Here is a 19,034-nt window from a genome sequence, read left to right on the forward strand (position 1 = left end):
CACGGATGCAGTATCCGTATCCCACAATGCAGTGCGGATATGGGGTGTGCTTGATGACGTCAGCAATTTGTGCGGCCGCACGGACCCGCGGCCATATTGGAGTACAAGCGGAGGACGGAAGAACCTCCGTTCATGACGGCCTTGTCTTGTGTTGGATACTTCGTCTAGTGAGCGATGTTTTCACAAAAATCAGGTTTATAGGACATGAGCAAAGCAACACAGTCCCATCCAGATACCTGGGAAGGCGGGGCTTCTTCCTGCTCGGCACGCCTGGCTTGTTGGTGTAAAAACACAACTTCCTGGCTGACTTGTAAATGCAAAAACGTAGGAAAAGGTCACAGGGGGCAATCACATACAAGAGGAAATTGTCCTTAATCCCTACCTAATTATCAGCGCACCCCCCCCCCCCCGTGTGGTGACATGAAACACTTAAGCTTACAGACTCCCTACTTAATTTACATCAAGATGTCTCCGACACGTCCACGAACCAAACAACTCTATTCAATCTCAACTTTCCAATGAAATTCCTCCATTTATCCCCACAACCGTAACAATATATATATATATATATATATATATATATATATATATATATATATATATATATATATATATATATATATATATATATATATATATATATATATATATATATATATATATATATATATATACTTGTTGGTGATCCATGGTAAATTCTCCAACCATTCATTGAACAAACAATGACTCAACGTTTTGGTTAACAACATGTGGCAAGCTAGCGACATGCATCCGCAAGCCTTTCTCAAGAGTGATGAAAATTATCACAACATCCCCTAAATATCCAAAGGTTGGGGTGGGCAAAACTGGACAACCAACCAACAACGCACATATCGTATCACTCTGCACATGGATCAACCAACACACTCATGTCTGGTGTAATCCCATTTGCCGTTAAATCAAGTCCTTCACGAACCTGCTGGCAAGGCGTGATGTTCGACTGAAGGTTACTTGGGCAGGAATTTGTAATAAATTCAGGGTGCAGGCAATATTTAGTGGAGGACACTACTACTACTACTACTACTACGAACAATAATAATAATCCACATACCCAGCTGAGGGATGTTGCAACTCCTCCCCCCCCCCCCCACCAACCTTTGGGTGGCCAACTTGACCCTTTTGCACTGCGTTCCCTTGGGATAGAGGCACCGAGAGGTTAAGGAAGGAATTTTTTGGCAAAGATGCCGGCGATAGCTCACCTACTTTTCACGAAGGATACTATGGGATCTTTAATGTCCACCAACTAATGCCAGCAGACAGGGCATGCAGCTTAAGATCCATCCGAGGGACAGCACACAGATTCGTGCGGCACTTTATGTCTTTGTCTACAAAGCATTAATCCAGGAGTTTATAATAGTGTCGAGCAGATGTTCAAAGTAGCATTGTAGCTCTGTAGTTATTGGCAGATGTGCAGAATTAAATTTTATATTAGTACTTTTTCATATAATTCCGAAACAATGCGAAGGTATTTCCAGAAAATATAGCTGGCTTTGAGTTGCTATAACGTACTTACAGCATGGCAGTCAGCTGATAAATCTATACGAATAAATGTCAGTGTGTGTCCATCCATCCCTCTCCCCCATAACTCCAAAACCATGAAACCGAGCAGGCCCAAACTTTACATGCATACAAAGGGAACTCTAAGGTGGTGCATTAATGAAAACTGGGTGTTTGGGTTAATTTAAATACAACTTTTGAAGATAATTTAGGGGGTGCTCATCATGAAAAACCAAAATAAGCCTTACCAAAATGGTGGCATACCATCTTGGTCAGCCCTCTGTCAGCTCACCAGAGTCTGAAGCCACCATTTTTTCATCCTGCTCAACAATGCCTTGACTTCGAACAGCTTACAACGATTTCTAAATGATAAAGTTTTTTTTCACTTTCCTCACTCACATCAAATGCCTGATCATCATACCTATGAATCGCTGGATACATTGCAATGCTTATAAATGTCAGGAAACGCTAGTGATCGTGGCTTTATTTCATTTTCCGCACGTACTATAACCTCTAGAATCTCTTAATCTAAGCCGAATTTCAAAATTCAAACTTATTTGACTTCAGCAGTAGTTCCGACTGCTAAAATAAAAAAATAAAAAAATAAACTGTTTAATTGTCCAATTCTGACATCGCTTGACATTCCGGGCGTCTGTGAGTGCATGGTGTTTATATGACCGTGCAGTGCTTGCTTGAGTGCTTAAGCCACGTGAAGAATGCTCTACAATATTCACACTGTCACTGAATATATCGATCGTCTTGAACAAAGTTCAGGGCCCATTCGCCTGCATTTGGCCGTGCGGTGCCTCGGGTGGTGGTTCGCCTGCTGAAAAAGTGCAATTTTATTTTACACCACTTTTCCCATTTTTGTACGATCTTCTTCCATTATATGACCTGTCACTTTGGCATAGATAGATACATATAGAACAAGAAGGGCAATCGGTAGAGCGCATACCTCTGCCCCGTAATGCCTGATACATGAGAACATATCGAGCCCAATACATTTTTGAAATATCATGCTATATGTCGTTTTTTGAGCCCCATCTCTCAATGGTGAAGAATTACTTTAAAAATTCAAGTAGTTAGATCCGGATTTGGATCTTCACCAAAATCAAATCAATTTGTGATGGTCACACACCCAACCTGTCCACCAAGTTTCATCCAAATCCGTCCACAACTTTTTCTTGCACTGTGTTGCCTTCCTTTCTTCTCCTTGCACTATCTTCCCTTCCCTTCCCCTCACACCGCCTTCCCTTTACATCACACTGCTTTCCCTCTACCTCCCCTCATGCTTAACTCCTCCAAAACCCCCTCCCGTCTCCACCCCCCATGGACGTCTCCCAGAGGTCTCCACATGTTGTATTAACATGCTGTTTTAACGTACCCCATTTCGCTCAGTCCTGTCCTATCGTCCTTCCACTCACACTTTCCTCCTCCCCATCCTTGCTCCCCCATCCTCCTTGCCCCCACCTCCCTGCTGGAGTGTATAGCGATGTTTGGTGAGGCGTCCCTCTCCCCACCCCCCACTGCCTCCTCTCTCCCCCCTTCCCTCCTCTCTCTTCCCCCCCTCCCTCCTCTCTCTCTCTTCCCCCCTCCCTCCTCTCTCTTCCCCCTCCCTCCTCTCTCTTCCCCCATCCCCCTCTCCCTTCTCCCTCCCCTCCCCCCACCTCTCTCCCTTTTCACTCCCCTCTCTTCCACTCCTCTGTCCCTCCCCTCCTTCTTACCCCTCCCCCCTTAATATTCCCATCAATGAAGGAATGGGTTGTATTTGCTCGTGCTGAATAAAAGTAAAGGCAAGTAAAGGTAAAGTTTGAGGGCCTCCCAAAGAAAATGGCCCCCTGGCCTGTGCTCCTCAGACACCATTGTTAATCCGGGCCTGATTTGATTCATCATCATCGACTTTTTTCATCAAACATACTGATGGAAACACGGTTTTGAGCCCCTGCCAGAGGCATTCGTGCAACCCAATTCTGCACACTGAGGAATTATGATTTTTCCAAGGGAAAGCGCATGAAATCGCAGTTGAATTAACGAAAGCAAAGATTTCAGGAATGAAACTTAAATCTACAGCGTCAGAAATATTGGCACAACTAAGATGGCTGCCGGAGCACTTGAAATTGGCTTCACTCGCGCAAATCGAGGTCCACGGTGCATTGCGCCTCGTGGTTTATTATACGACCTCCGTGTATTTTTCTTCCTGACAATTATTGTGGCCAGATCTCAAGCCAGATCTCCAGCCAATAGGTGTGAAGGCTTAATCTGCAAACAGCTTCATTTTGTAAGTGTATATATTACGTATGTGTGTACAACAACATCCATATTAGCTCATGTACCTGGTGGTTGCCCAGGGAAAATTCAATGAAACATAGTATGTATTTAAATATTTCCGGCATGACAAATTGGGGGATGTTGGCCGTTAATTTTTGGATGAGTTTCCATGCTTGGACGTTGCAAAATGTGCTTGGACTGCCAACATATCTTCACAAAACGTATTACTCGATCGGTCCCAGGAAAAAAATCCAGGCAGTGTATAGGCAACATACTCACTCGAGGCCTGAACACGAAGGTTATAAACTAAACCTGTGTAAAGCAATCTTTTTAATAGGTGCGCATGTAACACACACACACACATTTAAAGGCCATTTTCCCCGCTAAAGCAGGGGTTAGCCTTGCGGGCCCCATGACAATCTTCTCCACTTTACCCTGTTTTCTGCATCTCCCCTTCTTAATCCCCTTGCCCACATTTCCTCTTCCACTACATTTAGCCAAGTTTTTCTCGGTCTTCCCCGTCCTCTACTTCCGACTACACTCATTTCCAACACTCCTCTATGATAATTAACACTATGATATAGTTATAATTAACATATAACATATGAACACTATGATAATTAAATTTGTGCTGTTGACAACAACTTTAATATACGATTTTCACAATACGTATTACTCGATCGGCCTCCGGAGAAAAAAAAACAAACAACCCAGGCAGTGTATAAGCACAAGACCCGATCGAAGCCTGAAGCCCATTTATCTGGTGTCAATTTTTTTATTTTTTTATCCAAACATAGCCCTCGACCTTACTCTGGAAGAAAGAGGAGGCCATGCAAAGTTTGGTTGCACTGGTTGCTGCAGGGTCCGACTGCATAAACGAACAAATACACAAAGTTTCTTCCTTATATATTCACTATCAGCATGCCACGACACTATGCAATCCATTTTATGGTTAATTTTTTTTTATTTCTTCACATCACTAAAATGGTGGCCGGATATCTGCAATGCCAAGCATTCCAAAGCATAGCCCATCACTTCAGCCATTCTTGATTTTAATCGGTGATCGAGCCTGGATGATGAAACCACCACACAAACATCATAAGAAAATTGAATGATAGAAGAGAATACAAAGACTAACAAAGTAGTAATAACAAAAGAATTGAAAACATCCAGTGTATTTAAGTGGGAAACCAATTCAGAAACAAATGGTTTGAAGGCGTGAGAGACGAGTCTGGGAGAATAGGCAGGTGCACCAACTGGTTTGTGGATATGATTATAGTGATCATCCCTGTGAGGATATGGTCAACATCTTTTATCAAACAACCGTTCGTCTGAGGATTGGGGCAATTACTCAACCAGCAAGTGACGAGGGAAGCAAGGGGCAGTCACGCTCCTGCCAATGTCGAAAATCTTTCGTCCTTCCATTACCGCCACCAGTGTGACCACTTCTTGGCTTTTTTGACAAGATCTTGGCTATTCGTTGTTCACCTTGGCGTCTTGGTTTTCTATAGGTTTTCTTGGCGTATAGGTTTTCTATTATCATCGCTTTTCCGAAACCTTGTGAATTCTCTGGCCTTTTTCATTGGCTCACCTTGGCATTTATGAAAATGAGGAGTGGTCACACTGTCCACCACCACATAAACCATCTAGGTAAATTGTATCCTCAGAGTCCTTCTCCTGCCATACCCCCCACCTTATTCCTTTTGCCATTGCTCCTGGTAATGGAATTGCTTTTCAAATCCAGGACCATTGACCATTGTACAAAGCAGTCAACGTAATCCCAACAATCAATCCATCAAATCAGATTCGATCGCTAAACCGGCTGCTTAAGTGTTTCCAATCCAGTGACGACCTTTGACTAATAAGCACCACCAATGATTGTGCAATGAATGTTTCCAGTAAGCTGATACTCATTTATGCTGACCTCAGAAGGATGATCGGCTGAATCAACCCACCTGGTATTATTTGTCAGAATGACAGGGGCTTGAGCTCAACACCCTACAACATCTTAAACCAGCCACGCTCTCCGTTAAGCCAACACCAGGCAGGCCATACACACTACAATTACGTCTTTAATGGTGCCAATTATTCTCACTTTTTTGTGGTCAGGGGGGGAAAGGTTCCGGTCGAATTCTTTCACAAACCAGCTGCACGCTATGCCTGTCGTTTGACTGGAGGGGACAGGGATTTGTAATTTCATCAGTGTGCTGGTGATAAAACTCACTCTTCACCAAACACACCGTGGGATCTTCAATGTTGACCAACTCAGCCTCGCAGATGGGACACCCGGCTGTTTGTCCATCCTCGGGACGGCGCCCTCCCTGCAAACCATCAATTCGACAATTTATAGTCCGGTCTGGAATCAAACCCAGACTGGACACCTCAAACGGAACTGCACTACCTTTGCAGCATCCATACCTTGTGTTCTGTAACAAGTGGGTAGTGCTGTTTCTGAATGCACAACAAAGCATATAGTGGCAGAAAGCAAAGACTTTTTCAAGCTGCTGAAGTGCATTTCGTAGCTTTACGACGAGAAGACGTATGCTGTTGTAAATATTTCGAGGTATGTCAATCCATTCAATTCTGTGGTGTCTGCTGGTTGAATCATTACTGGGTAGTTAGTTGCCATGCCTCTCATGAAGTGCTGGGTTTCAAATGTCCAATTGTCTTTTAAGAATACAGCTTGGTCTAATGAGCTCATCCCCTTCCGTCAGAGGCAGTGAAACATTGCGGAGGGGAAATGCAAGCTCCCAAGAGCATTTCAGTGTCAAACAATGGATGAAATAAACAGAAAGTTGAAGTATGTTCACTTCTGTGGGACGCAAGGAGAAGCTGACGCTTCTGGCATGAACCCTTCATCAGAGCTGTCATGCCATGCTGTTGTTGGAGTGGATGTAAAACGTCACAAGCAAACAGGATGTCCACCATGCATACCAAACAAGCCCAAATGAGCGAAGATCCTCGTCCTCTTAGTGATGAGGTCATAGTTATCAGTTATGTGTCAGGTGTGCGGTAAATTATCTCTAATGCCCTATTCGATTCCATCTGAAGTATTCAAAAAGCTTGCGTTGTTTTGGAGATAATTGTTTATGCCACATCCATTGCGATATTATGACGTCATAACTTTTTTCTTGGAAGAATTTCCTCAATCTGAGATGGTTACTGTCTGCGTGTGAGCTTTCTGCATGAACATGTCAAATTTCAAGATGTTCTGATGAAAACTCTTGGTTGTGAAACAAAAAAATTCAGAAAATAGTGATGACGTCATAAAACGAATATGACGTCATTGTGATGTATCAGATTTGAGTCAAATCATCTGTGCAAATGCCCCCGTTTGATTCCCGCAAACAGAATTCAAAAAGCTTCCCTAGTTTCGGAGATAATGGTATAGGCGATTTCCATCAGCGGTGATATTATGACGTCATAACTTTTTTCTTGGAAGGATTTTCTAAACCGGAGATGGTTACTGCCTGCGCATGGACTTTATGCATATACATGCCACTTTTCACGAAGATCCGATGAAAACTCTGGACTGTGAAATAAAAAATGTGAAAAAATAGGAATGACGTCAAAAAAACGGATATAACGTCATAATGATGTATTATTTGTGCGTAAAATTATCTCTGCTAATGCCCCGTTCCATTACCGTAAACAGAATTCAAAAAGCTTTCCTAGTTTCAGAAATAATTTTTGGGGCGATTTCCATTAGCGGAGATATTATGACGTCATAACTTTTTTTTCTCGGATGAATTTTCACAATCGGAGATGGTTACTGTCTGTGCAGGGTCTTTCTACATATATCTGCCAAGTTTCAGGAAGTTTCGATGAAACCTGTAGGCTGTGAAACAAACAAATAAACCAATGTCACCCGCAAGGTGACCCGTATCTTGCCAAAAGGTGACCACGTGTGACTTCTTTAAGGTCACACTGAGGTGAACAGAGCTGCTATCCACCAGGAGCGACTCCTTGAGGAATATCTGCCTACGAGAGATTCCGATGAGAATCGTTCTACAGAGTAACCATGAAAAATATGCGTTTGCCTCATAACGTCACCAAATGACGTCATAATGACTCAAGCTTGACATATCGAGAAAGCACTCATCGAGGTGTTCAATTTGAGGTACTACACGATATGGTTCCTAAAACTTGAAAATTTGACCTTGGGGTCAAATATGTTTGACCTTAGGCACTAACCATGAAGGTCAAGGCCAATCGCCACCAAAAATTAATCAGCTGAGCGCCAGACCATGAACTATAATCCCATGAAGTTTGAAGACGATCCGATCAAAATTACTCAAAAAATAAGGGTTTTGTCGACTCCCCTGATTTGCGACAAAGTGACCTTGACCTTCAAAATTTTGTGCGCTGAAAGGGACCTCTATAGGCCTCTGATATGCGAAGTTACAAAATTTCCAATGATAACTGTGCTCTGCAGAATTTTTTATACATGATTACAAGCAAACAAAAAAAAAACAAAAAAAAAACATACAAGCTGACCAACATATCTTGCAAAACTTCGTTTTGGCAAGATAAAAATGTCAAAAAATAGGAATGACGTGACCCGGTACCAATATGTCCCGCTTTGATCAGACACTTGACCCTGACCAATGTTGTTTTTTAATATTCAATTGAATTTTGAATGGGATTAAAATAAATTCAAATCAAATCAAATGGAAGACCAACTAGGTACAGTCCTGCATTGGAGTAATCAGAAGGAACCCAAACAAGCAAAAAGCAAAGATGAAGTCATCAGGAGGATCCTGGTTAGGATTCGCATTTCAGCTGCTACTCCACTACCCTCAAACCAATCCAGGCACAGCCAGGTGAACCTCATTCAAAAATAATATTAAAAATCCAAAACAACCCAGATCAAAAATATAAATAATTGTGGCTGCCAGACAATGCGTTAAATCAGGTTGAAATTTTTAAAGTATTGTTACGAATCTCCGCCCGCCCGGCGTGCGAGTGACCGCGTCAACTAATCGCGGCCGGTTCGTCCAAAGAACGAGCAATTCAGTCGTGACTTTCCGGAACAATGCCGGAATCCAGTCACGGGTGGGTTCTGAATCCCACCACGGCCCAGTCCGTATTCTACCCGCACGAAATAGGGTCAATCGCCGAATATCGATATGCCTAAGTACTCGCGTGGGTAACCTACTGAGGGACCGTACCTCAGCGGAGGCCTGCTTGGACACGAACCGCTCAAGCGGTCCGTTCCGTTCTGGGATAACCGAGCGGGTATTATCGCCCGATCTCGCCAGAACAGATTCTATTTATCTGGTATTTAAAACCCAACTAACATTCCGCAATGCAAGATGGCATTTCAATAAGGGAAAGGGGACACGACGAACGGGTTAACATTAAAATCAGCACATTTATTACAACAACACACGCATACAGGAACAATCATGCAGTCATGCAGGTATTCAAAAACACCAACATGCACGTATACCGAAAAAGCAATGAATGCGGCACAGCACGCGGGCAAGACAAAGCGCAACAACCGTCTATAAAGGTGCTGTCACACCTTGACGTTTTAGCCAGCAATGGCAACGTATAAAAATGTATGTAAAACGTTGGCGTACGCTGAAATTTTGAGGTTTTTTTTTTTAAGTTTTGGTCGTATTCATAACTTGTTGGTCATATGCATAACATATTAGTAACGGGCACAGAATGTTTCGTTGTCTTAATGATAACTTATACCAACGAATGCTTAGCCTGTTGTCGGCGTTTACAACCTATGCCCAACGATAATTTAACTTAGGCATAGCATGCTGTACGTATCGCCGACGAACTCATGGCGTTCTCAGTTAAAAACCTGCCGCTCGCCGATTTAAATCATAAGCGCCTGAAAATTGGAAGTATTAACATCGCAGTCACACCTTGACGATTTAGCGAGCGTATGCCGACCTATGAAAAATGTGTCTAAAACGCTGGCACACGTCGAATACGGTATGGGTAAGTTGTGTATACGTTAGGAGCACGCTGAAAAACAATGAAGTACGCTGGCATATTACGTGGTATGTCTAGTACGTCGTGAAATTTCAAGCATGCTGAAAATTTTACGACGTACTCGACTTATGGCTCACAAGTTCCACATACGCTGGCATAAGTTCTCGGCACGCTCCGCGATAGTTGACACACGTTGGACACACGTTACTTGTAAGTTACTCATAAGTCTAAACACGTCGAGGTAATGTTTAGCATACCCCAAACTTAATTTTTAACCTATGAGTAATGTGCTTTGAACCTATGAGTAGCGTGCTTTGAACCTATGTGTAACGTATCTCAAACGCACATTGTCGAATGTAGACGAATTTGATTGACGTCTTCCGGACGACCACAGAACTTACTGAACATGTTTCTAACTTACATCTACCGTATAATGGCGTATTGGCAGCGTTAAGGGGAATTGGTATATACAAATGGGCTTCACAAGAGGAACCCGTCAGTGTTCCAGACTCCATGTTGAGTAGATGTCAATGTCAGTAGTATCAGTAGTCGTAGTATTAGGTGAGCGTGTCAGTAGTAGTAGTAGTAGTAGTAGTAGTAGTAGTAGTAGTAGTAGTAGTAGTAGTATTGGTAGTAGTAGTAGGTCCATGTCAGTAGTAGTAGGTGAGCGTGATGGGGAGGGTGTGGGTGATGATGGATCCTCGTTGCGTCCACGAATAGGAGACTACTTTGCCCCATTGTTCGATGTTCCTTTTGGCTAATTTTTTTTTCTCATTCCCACGATGAACTATTTTTTTTGTTTCAGTTTTTAAAGTATTCAAAACGACTTGGACAAATGCATAATGTACAAGTAATGAACACAGAACGCTTCGATAACTTATAGATAAGTTATACCAACAATTGATTAGCGTGTTTTCGGCGTCCACAACCTCTACCCAACGATAGCCTAACGTATGTATAGCGTGGCAGCTTATCTTCGACGATTACAGGAGGTTTTCTATTCATAAGCTGCAACTTCACTTTAAATAAATTCCTGTCACTCGCCTATTGTTTTTGGACGCTGGTGCTCGGCAATTGAAATCGTTTCCATTGAACGAGTTAAATCGCTTCCACAGCACTGCAGTCACGGCACCAACAGCAGCAAGCTCAGTGCCAGCCTCATGCCAGGCTCAAGCGGATCCCTGCAGAAGGTGTACTGCTTGGTTATCCTTGGACCCACTCTGGCTAGCAGCTCGTCGAATATTGCCTGGGACATTCGCAGGAAGTTGATGAAGGATGCATGGTCCTAGTTCCAGAGTTCCACCATGAGCTGGTCATATATGCCGTAATGGCGCCGCCTCCCGATCCATGGTCTGACCCAGTTCCTTCTCCTCCCTTCACGTCTTCTTCTCCCGGCTCCATTGGCACGCAACTGGGGCAGTGTCAACTCGATGAGGTCATGTTATACGGTATCTGTAAGTTAGAAACGCGTTCAGTAAGTTCTGTGGTCATCCTGAAGACGTCAAATACGTCTACATACGTATTTGTGCGTAGGACATGCTTTACAAATAATTCCCAATCACGTTACTCATAGGTTATAAATAAGTTTCGGGTACGCTAAACATTACCTCGACGTGTTTCGACTTATGAGTAACTTACAAGTAACGTGTGTCGACGTGTGTCAACGATCGCATAACGTGCCTACAACTTATGGTCAGCGTAGCGGAACGTGTGAGCCATACGCCGGCATACGTCGTAAGATTTCAAGCATGCAAACATTGGAGGACAACCCAAAAGTACAATGTTTAAAGCCAGCGTACTACGACATATGGCAGTGTTTTTCAGCGTGCTCTTGACGTATACAAAACGTACCCATAACGTATTCGACGTGTGACAGCGTTTTAGACAAATTTTTCATAAATCGGCATACGCTGGCTAAATCGTCAAGGTGTGACAGCGGCTTAAGCAATTATCAATGTACAGTCACTTACACAGTTTTACTTACAGACTCGGCGCCACAACATTCATTCAAAAGAAAAGGAAAAGACCCCATCAAAGGCAATGGGGTCAGGCTGGGCCCGTAGACCTTTATGGCATGGGACTTGGCAGACCGAACGAGTCCCACGAGACCGTTGCAGGTTACCTGCACTCTCGTGGCGCCTTGTGGTGTGAGCCTCGACGTCCCGTCCCCACGGCAGCTCGCGTAGCCGTGCCTGAGCTCGGGCCTTCTGCGTGGCTCTCTCCGGCTCTCCTCACACGAGCGCGCAGGTTCGCGCGACACCGCTGGCAGAGCTGCGCCTCCAGTCCGCGTCTCCTTCGCGACGCCCGGACTCTCCACCGACTGCAAGCTCCAACGAATGGGACGCTCCACGGACCGCTTCTCCACAGACGAAGACCACCAAGACTTCCACCAAGACCACGAGAAGAGAAGAGGAGAAGAAGAAAAAGAAGACCGACTTGGCGCTCTGCGTGCCCTTATATTCCCCACGCTCTGCCCCTCCACTCTCACCCCGCCCTCCTTCCAGAACATGCGGGAAACTTCCAGAAGGAAGCATTTTCCACTTCCAATGCCTCGCTCCTCCCCTTGCGAGGGAAAAACAGGCAGGAAAATCCACGCGCCATCAGAATACCTTCTTCTTTTTCATGGCATTATTGGAATCCCTTGTTCCTTTTCCTTGGTGGAGACGGTTTTATAAGCGGAGAGGGTTGCAGCGGTGTTGTGGAGAAGGTGATCGGTAATGGGCGTAGCGGGGAAGGTGGTTAGGCGATTGGCGTAATTGCAGTTGGCGTGGTGGTTGAGGTGATCAGGATGGCGTGGTTTGTTGAGAGGCGCATGTGGTTGTGGTAGTGGAAGGACAGTGGGTCTGAAGCGGTTGTTTGAGAGCGATGTTGGTGGTGGTGGTCCAAAATAACGATAGTGAATGAAAAACAGCTATCTCAAAGATCACAACCCTGTCCACACGGATAATTTCCATGAAACAAGGTGGGGAAATCTAACTGAACACGGACTTATCGGCATAACTAACTAAGGACCTCTATGGTGTTCTGCGAATTTCCACAGCCGTAACACTACCCCCTCCATCCCCTCCCTTACCTCAAATGGTCGCACTACTGACAGCGCACGTGAAAAGGCCGAATGCCTAAACTCAGTGTTTGCATCTAAATCTTGTGTCTGATATCGCTTTCTGTGCCAATCTTACCCAGTTGCACCCAGCTGTCCCTGGAACCTGAGTCCTTTTCTTCTGACAGAGTGGAGAGCTTGCTGTCAAACCTCTACTCAGATTCTGCAACCGGTCCAGATGGCTTCAGCCCACGTGTCATAAAACCTGCTCCTCTACTCTTGCTCACCCTCTTTCTGTTCTATTCACCCTCTCATTTGCTCAAGGTCATCTGCCATCTGCTTGGAAATCAGCAAACATAACTGCCCTGCATAAAAAAGGTGCAAAAACAAATCCCTGCAACTGCAAACCAATCAGCCTTCTCCCAACCATCAGCAAGATTATGGAATCCATCATCGCTTCAGACATTAAATCCTTCCTCTTCTCCAATGGCCTGATTTCTGATCATCAATTTGGTTTTGGACCAGGTCACTCTAACCTGGATATGCTGCTTCTGCTCTCCCAACAATGGATGGAGGTCCTCAATGCTGGACATGAAATCCGAGCCATATCCCTGGACATATCACGTGCTTTTGACATAGTCTGGCACCCTGCACTACTCACCAAATTCTCTTCATATGGTATCCAAGGCCATCTCCACTCATGGCTCGCAGACTTCCTCTTCTGTCGCAACCAACGAGTGGCACTAAATGGAATTCTCTCATCCCCTCTTCCTGTCCAAGCTGGAGTTCTTCAAAGCAGCATCCTGGGCCCTGTTCTTTTTCTGGTTTTCATCAATGATCTCTCCGACTCTCTGGAAAATCCTCTTTATCTCTTTGGTGATGATTCCTCCCTCTACCACACCATCTGCCTTTCACATCTGTTCCCAGGTGAGCTCTCGCTTTGTTGTATTTTTTTTCTTCATTATGATCCAGTTTTTATTTTCTAAATTATTAATATTCATCTATCATAACCATCAATTCCTGATCCTGACAATAACCTTTATTTTTGAGTGTTTATCAGAGGATGTGAATTAGGATGCATGCAATTCACAACAGTTGGTTGACATCGATTTCGGTGAGGATGTGGATGAGTTTCCATGGTGTCGTTTCCAAAGTGATTTGTAAAAAATGCTGAACATGAGCAAACCAAATCAAATGCAAGGAGGTACAGCAACATATTTTCATTCACTGCATCATATTTTAAGCTGAAATTATAAAAGGAAAGCTTCACTTTTTCAGAATCACAAATTAATAATATTTGTAATTCCATGAGCTCTTATATGAGCCAAAATGTATGAACCAAAAATGTATAAATTGCACATCAAATTATTTGATAAACGAGATGCATTTACATTCGACATTGTCCGAATGCCTTTCGTGAATAATCAGGATTGTGAAAAGCCACCACACAGAGTATAGAACCTATCAATGGAAGTTAATTAGCTAGAGTATGCCATGGCAGGGAACAACAGTCAGCAGATTAAAACGGACATTCTGAAAAGCTAGCAATTACCTAATGTAGAAATTCAATAAATACAATAAGATCTGCAAAAATATTGTTGATGGAGCATTAAAATATATACATTTTGAAACATTTTCAGTGATTATTAGTGGGTGCAATGAGGCATATTGGAAATTCCTAAAAACCACAGTTTATGCGTTTCAATAACAGCTTTATAAATGAACTAGTATGAATGCCCGTCAAAAATGACGAGATGGAATTATTTTATTCGAAATATTCAAGGAGAAGATTCGAAACCGGAAGATATGAAGTTTTGTAGTGAAAAAAAAGACATGATTTTGAAACACATGTACAAATGTGACCCTATTTTATTTATCTTATGGGACACTTCATTTCGATGGTACAGCCTTGTGAGCGTGCCAAAGCCTGAAGCCTCGGCCTAGCGTCAGGTGTGCTTATATCTTCTTTAATTATTGGACATCCTACCGATGTAATGAACACTCATTTTACTCTGCGCACATTGCACATCATGTGCAGCAAATTTCACCTCCCTGTACCTTGTATTTAATGTTATTTAAAAAAAAAAATCTGGCTCATTCGCTCTCACACCTCTGCCTCATGCTTGATCAACCATTGTGCCACTCTCTCAGCACCGTCTGTCGCAGCTCGTCCTGGCCTCAGCACAAACTCCAATGGTGGTCTTTCCTTCCTTAGCAGGAAGAGGCAGACAGGTTGTCTAGGGGTCCCCAGCACGTTTCAACAGCTATGAATGGTCTGGTGTTCTGCCTTTTAAGCAGCTTGAATGAGGCGGAAACTTGGGAGATCAGAGTTCATGGGGGGAGGGAGGGTTGTGTGTGGAGTTCCTGGGAGCAAAGGTTGTGGCTTTCCCTATAACCTACGACAGTGCATCCTCATTGGTGCACTCACTAGCTAATGCCTCCTTTAGCTGTTAGTCATCCTCAAGTTGAGATCCTTTCCCGAGTCAATGCTACCACGCTTCAACGCGTTTTCCTGCTGAGCAGTCTTTCCCACCTAATCCGTTTGAAAACAGGAGCGTTGTTCTTTCCATCCTCATCTGTATTGTGGTTGACTGTGGTGCTACTGTGTTTCAGAATATGGTTGTGTATGATGCTGTACAAGAGGGTTAATAAAATAAAGGAGGGAATTTACAAATAGCGGGTTGTACCCGATATATACATGAAAATTGTTAAATGGTAATTTGGGAAAGAATGAACCGAATTGTACTCTGTGGTGCATGAAATGGCAACCACCGTATATGAGCCATGAATAAAAGAGGATTTAAAGGAGGAATAAAGAATAACAGGAGGGGTGTAGAGGACAAGGAAGAAAACTACTATAACCCACACAACGCATTTGTCCCATTCCCCTCTAGACAATCGGGGTGGGCCTGTCTTGGCACATATTAACGATATAACTGATTAGGGAACTCGATGTGCCATGGATGTTCATTCAACCTGGAGCCAGTTTCATAACCAGCACAGTATATTGTATTTAATGGTAAGGAGATGACCCGTGAACCGGTTGGGTTCCCGTTGTGACGGCGGTTGACGAAAAAAATCATTTCAAAAAAAAAAGATAGTTCCAGTGAACTATACCGCTGAGGTTGTTTGCATTGATCAAATTCTCCTGAAGAGTCCTTGACTGAATCGGGAATTGATTTTTTTAATAATTTTTTGTTGCCCAATTTGAATGAAACTTGACACTGCACACCGCAGGAGAATGATAAGTAAGGTGGCCCAAATTTTTTTGCACCATCATGTACCGTTTTGGCTGTATTTCGGGAACATACATACATACATACAAGATGAGAGTTTTAGTCATATATATATATATATATATATATATATATATATATATATATATATATATATATATATATATATATATATATATATATATATATATATATGTATATATATATATATATATATATATATATATATATATATATATATATATATATATATATATATATATATAAATATATATATTTATATATATATATATATATATATATATATATATATATATATATATATATATATATATATATATGTATATATATATATATATATATATATATATATATATATATATATATATATATATATATATATATATATATATATATATATGTATGTGAAATAGCATAAATGTTGGGTTCTATAATGGATTGTGTGATTGTGGTTAGTTGTATGAAGGGATAGCCTGGTGTTGGCTCAGTGGCTAGGGTGGCAGTTTGGGATCCAAGGGTCCCGAGTTCAAGCCTCGTTGCCCGCTGAATTACTTTGCCAGGGGGTTGAGTCAGCCTGCCATCCTTCCGAGGTCAGTAAAATGAGTACCAGCTTGCTGGGGATGATCGAGTCATTCGAGTATCCTGCGTCGGAGTGGCGACTCTTCCAGGATTGTGCCCAATAGGCAAGGAAACTGCTTTGGCAGCACCGACGCTCTGTACAGAGTATGGTTCCGATGGATGGATGGATGGTATGAAGGGATATTTGACTGGGATTTGATTGTGAATTCCACCCACTAGTTGCATCATTTCTGATGTGTAGCTGTGACACTGATGCAGTGACCCTGCTCATTCAGACAATATTTTCGAATTTGTTCAGGGTGCCGGTGATAACTTGCCTTCTCTTTGAGAAGGGCATTGTGTGATCTTTAATGTTCACCCATTATGTGTAATGGTGATGGGGTTTCTAAGACCACTGATGAAATGCCGGGGGTGGGGGATGAGAAATCACCATGTCCGCCAATAATTTGCATGCTGGTAGGCAGGTTAAGAACCACGCGCCATTCTAAATCTGCCCTCCCAAATTTGGCCGAGCAATGCTGAAGGTTAGTTTGGTTTTAAATAATGGTGCCTTAATTGCTCCAATTATTAATTAACTGCATAATTACTACAGAACCCCATATTAATTGCGTCAATTTCAAATTTTCATGAATGGGTTATATGCCAATTATTGATGCACTGTGGAGCCCCCATATTCCTCAATGCCCACAACACAGGTTCACATAAACAAATGATTTATTTCAAAACAGGGAGGGGAGGAGGAAGAACACTGCCATAAATGGCGATCAACTAAGAAATTAATAATAAAACGAGTACCCCTTGCAGCTTAGAGAACATTGACAGATTTAAACCATTATGGCCTTATCACATTCACTCGTGGAAGACAACACTGATAGGAGGGAGGTGACGAGACAAAATATACCTGACCCTTGTGCATTATCCGTGCATGTGGCATATATTTTGTGTGATGTGCTGCCGTCTTGCACAACTTGTCCTCACCCTCGTTCCCCATGTTCCGCACGCCATGTTCCAGGCCAGAGAGGGTGAATGACCCAGGGTGACGAGGAATACCAGGGCAGCATGGAACACCACTGACAGCACCGAAAGAGCATGAGAGCATCAATAGAGCATGACAGCTTGAGGCACTATCCATGAAATAGTCTGACGAGAGTATCCATCCGGATTGAACAGATTTCCATTATGCAAGTTTTGTGTCCCAGCTCATCAATTTGGTTTCAGAACAGGTCACTCTACCCTGGATATTCAGCTTCTGCTCTCCCAACAATGGATGGAGGTCATCAATGCCAGACATGAAATCAGAGCCATATCCCGAGACATATCACGTGCCTTTGACATGGTCTGGCACCCTGCCCTGCTCACCAAACTCTCTTCCTCTGGTCTTCAAAGCCGTCTCTACTCATGGCTCGCAGACTTCCTCCTGTCGCAGCCAACGTGTGGCCCTAAATGGAGTTCTCTCATCCCCTCTTCCTGTCCAGGCTGGAGTTCCAAAAGGCAGCGTTCTGAGCCCTGTTCTTTTTCTGGTTTTCATCACTGATCTCCCCGACTCTCTGAAACATCCTCTTTATCTCTTTGCTGATGATGCCACACTCTGCCATACCATCAGTCATCCCTCAGACCGGCAACCCGCAGCTTCTTCGCTCTCTGCAGATTTGTATAAAAATCACAAACTCGTCCAACACGTGGAACATGTCATTCCATCCTGACAAATCTCACACTTTCACGATGTCTCTTTCAAATGATCATTTGGAACCCCCCCTCCCCCCATCTACTTTCTCAACAATCTTCTGGAAGAAGTCCTTTCATTCAAGCATCTGGGTCTCACAATCTGCCATGATCTTTCCTGGGAAAGCCACATTTCCAACCTGGCCTCCAAAGTCAGTCGCCGACTGGGCATCCTCCATCATGCAAAGTCCTTCCTCGGCCCACCTGAGCTCCTGACAACATACCAAGCTTTTGTCCGCAGCCTGATGGAGTACTGCTCTCCCCTCTGGGCTGGTGATCCTGCCTCTCACCTTTCTCAGCTTCACGCTGTGGAAACGTAGGCATTTAGGATCATTGGTATCGCCCACGGTGAGGCTGTCTTTGGGCCTCTCTCACAACAGGTAGGTCGGTGGTCTTTCTGTCCTCTGCCGTCTCCTCTCCCATGTTGCCCCCCCCTGCTCTGTCTGTGATATGTCCCCCCCCCACCTCATATTTCCGCAAGGCGTTCAAGGTCCACCAGCAACTCCCTTCTGGAAAAACTACCAAAATCACGAATTACTGCTCACCTTCACTCTTTCATTCCTCGTTTTTCCTGCCTTTGGAATAAACTCCCACACTGTCTTCAATCACATTCTTCCCGCCAGGCCTTTAAAACAGCTGTTCACTACCACCTCTTATCTTCCCACATCCAAAACCACAAT

The sequence above is a fragment of the Eptatretus burgeri genome, chromosome 10 (genome assembly GCF_056783735.1).
Source record: "Eptatretus burgeri isolate ZD-2024b chromosome 10, Ebu_testis_v1, whole genome shotgun sequence".
In the NCBI taxonomy this organism is placed as follows: Eukaryota; Metazoa; Chordata; class Myxini; order Myxiniformes; family Myxinidae; genus Eptatretus; species Eptatretus burgeri.